Source organism: Corapipo altera, unplaced genomic scaffold (assembly GCF_003945725.1).
Source record: "Corapipo altera isolate COAL_440 unplaced genomic scaffold, ASM394572v1 49, whole genome shotgun sequence".
Lineage (NCBI taxonomy): Eukaryota > Metazoa > Chordata > Aves > Passeriformes > Pipridae > Corapipo > Corapipo altera.
The window spans coordinates 2166371-2170244 of NW_020884879.1; positions in this window are offsets into that span (position 1 = coordinate 2166371).

A 3874-nucleotide genomic window follows, 5' to 3' on the forward strand; every position below is an offset into this window, starting at 1 on the left:
CTGCTTCTTTTAAAAGCCAGTTGCCATGTCTGTGTGTGCAAGCCTCAGAGAGGAGTTTTGTAAAGAACAGAGCACTATGTTCCAGAAAGACACGATCAAACTCCCAAAACATAATGAACTGAAATAACTGGGGACAAAGACATCAGTAGCTAAGTAGGTGTATGTGCAAGGGAAGAAGTTCACCGTCTTTCTAGGCATGTCTGCCAACAAAGCTGCTCAAATGAACTTATCCTGTGTGGTCTATTCCAGTGACAGAAAGCCAAGAGGCTTTAGTTTGAGGCAGTTGTGAATGCCTTGATGTAGCATAGTGACCAATGTTAATGCACAAAATTATGGGGTATGGTTGTGAAAGGTCAAAGTGAATAGGTTGCTATTTGTTGTAAAAATTGAAAGACTAATAGGGCACTAATCAAGATCTCACAGGTTTCTGTGGCTGGGTTTTGGAGGGGGGGGTAGGCTACAGGGGTGTCTTCTGTTAAAAACTTCTAGAAGCTTCCCCTGTCCAGTGGAGCCAATGCCAGCCGGCTTCAGCACGGACTTCCTGCTGCTGACCAAGGCCAAGCCAATCAGGAGTATTACTAATGCCTCTGTGGTAACATATTTAAGAACAGAAGGTTGTGGCGCAGAAAGAATTCCAGCCAGGGAAGAGCGGAGTAAGAACATGGGGACAACAATGTAGACACCAAGGTCAGTGCAGCAGGAGGGGCAGGAGGTGCTTCAGGCACTGGAGCTGAGGCCCTGCAGACCGTAGTGCAGACCATGGTAGAGCAGCTGTGCCCCTGCAGCCCATGGAGGACCATTGAGGTGCAGAGACCCACCTGCAGCCCATGGAGGAGCCCATGTTGGAGCAGGTGGATGCATGAAGGAGGCTGTGACCCCATGAGAGGCCCAAGATGGAGCGGGGTCCTGCTGGGGACCTGCAGCCCGTGCAGAGGGAAGTCCATGCTGGAGCAGGTTTTTCCCAGGTAGGACTTGTGGGCCCTGTGGGGGACCCATGCTAGCACAGCTCATCCGTGAAGGACTGCACCCCATGGAGGAGTGACCCATGGGACAGCAATTTGTGAAGAACTGTTGCCTGAGGGATGGACTCACGCTGGAGAGGTCCATCAAGGACTGTCTCCCATGGGAGGGATCCCACAAGAGCAGGGGAAGGACTCCTCTCCCTGAGCAGCGGCAGAAACAACTGACTGGAACCTCCATTCCCTGTCCCCCTGCACTGCTGGGGAGGAGGAGGGAGAATGTGGAAGGAAAAAGGGGTGGGGGGAAGGTGTTTTTAAGACTGTTTTATTTCTCACTCTTTGGCTCTTATCCTGTTGGTAATAAATTTAAGTAATATCCCACTTTGAGTCTGTTTTGCCCATGAAGGTAATCAGTAACTGACCTCTCCCAGCTGTTCGCTCAACTCATGAATCCTTAGCTGGTTTTTTTTCTCTCCTCTGTCCAGTTGCAGAGGGAGAGTGAGAGTGGTTTTAGTGGGTACCTGGCATCTGGCCAGGGTCAACCCACTACAAATGTAGAAACAAGGGTATCAAGTGGGACAAATATGTTTATACGCTCCAGTTTGGGCAAGACAGCCTACCTTGCCCCTCATACACAAACCATTAAGCTCGCCTGTTTTATTTTGCTATTATCCCCTTGCTTCTATATCAAAGATGCATTTAATTGTTTCCATTGTTCACTGGAGCAAGAACACAAGGGAAAATTAATCTGCAGACTCGCCATACTCAAAGTATTTTAAGGACATTCAGACAAAGATTTGCCTTTTATGATCTAGATGAATTTGTTCTGACTCATCGGAAAGGGCTGGGCCAGGACTGGTGGATTTCTGGCAACCATTCTGGGCTTTACATTTCATGCTGTGTAACAATACATGGCAGGTATTTTTATAAATGTAGATCTGAACTCAGTAGGAAGTCATTCCTCTGAAAGTAAAACATTTTGAATTGGGTCTTAAAAATTCAAGTAGTGTGATTATTTTGTATGGAAGTCTTTCCAATTAATTTTTATAAAGCAGGCCAGCATGTGACTGCTGCCTGAACAGAGCAGCTGTTAATATTTAATACTTGTGTATTCCTTTGTTTTCTCCGGAACTGTGTGCATATGTTTGGCCATTAACACAGTGTGGTTAAAAAAGTCCCAATACAAAAAAAGCTCTGTTATATAGCAAAAATTATACACCTTTATATGCTTCAGTAAAAATAACTCTGTGTGACTGCACATATTCTTATCCCATTATATGACTCACTATACATTGGGTCCAGAACAATAAGTGTGGATAAAAATCAATAATATCAAAGCAAAATATGAAAAATCATATGTAATGGTTCTTACTTGCTCTGTCTCATTTTTCACTCTCCTTTTTGAATTTCCAAGAACTTTGCCTGCTCTGACCCAGCCACTTCTGTGATTTCTCTGTGCAGAAGTGCCACAGCACAGCCTGTGTTACAAACTAGATGAAAGCAGCCACAAACCACTGCTCAAAAGACCAGGACTGAAGGTTGTCACCTTCCATCTGATAGCTCACCATATACTAAATGCTTCTTGTGAAGAAAAAGCAGAGAAACAGAAAGACTGTGAGAGGAAGGTGTAGTTGATTCTGGAATAAGATCCACTGCAAAAAACCAGAAGTTATTCTTCTAATCGTTACTACTGTAACTCTCTTTAATCAAAGGAAAGGGTCAAAAGACTTATTTTCAGTATCCTTGGAATACTTTGGATGAAGAGGCTTATTGAGCCTGTTCTGTTTTACCAGGATATGTATACATACTCCTTGTCTATTGACAGAACAGACAAGTCATTTCAATAGTCACTTCATGTGTGTGTCCTCAGGCAGGGTTTAGCCCTTATAATGACAATGCGTATTAATCGGAAAATGTGGAGAGCCAGCTCTGAAGATTAGCTTAGCTTTGTAGTCTTGCTTAGTTGCTGTGCTCTATGGAAAATGCATGATGATAAGCAATGTAGAGCTCACCGCTCATAAATATTTAAGTGACAAGACACAATAGACAGGCACCTTCATTGTTGCAAAATCACAGATATAGTGTGAGGCACAAAGCACAAGAATAAGTGACTTTAGCTACTTAAAAAGTACATTTCCTTAGAAATGTACTTGAGAACTTGATTTTTGTCTTGCCAAATACTATATATTCAAAAAGGGAAGATACTCCCATTTATATATGCAGTAGCCATTACTGGAAGTCATAGACACAGATGATCCCTCTGATGGTTTGGAAAAGATGGCTGTACCCTGGATTGTAACACCCTTTCATAACCAACAATGGGACTGCATCTGATATTGAACCAGAATGGCAAATCCTCAGAAAGGAATTCAAAATTACAGGAGCAGATTCTGCAGATTTGTGTCTGAGACTGAAAAAGCAGGGGAGATGTCTTTATGATTTTAGTTAGTATTTCCAACATGTTACATAAATACATGGTCACTCTTTTTGCAACACAGGGAAAAAAGGTTAATTCCATTCTGAAGGATTTTAATTCTCTCTACTAAAAAGATCAGTGATTCTAACCTATTTTCTGATGATCAAATATTCTAAATCCACTACTGAAATTTCATCTGCATCTTAAAAAGTGTAAATTGTACGAGGCTTACTGAGGTGCTCAAGGACAGATGTAGAGTATGGGAACAAGAGGTAAAAAGAAACCCAGCAAAATCAGATGTAGGGCACTCTGAGAGAGAAGCAAGGGGTTAGCTTGCCACATCCAGACAGAGTGGAGAAGGGCCCTGGGACCTAATTTACTGAGTATGAAAATGATATTAAAGAAAAAATGAATATAGGCCTGCCCTTGATTTTAACTCTTTTCTCTCTGATGCTTTAGATAAATCATTAAGCTTTTCTCTAATAATTTATTTCCAGCT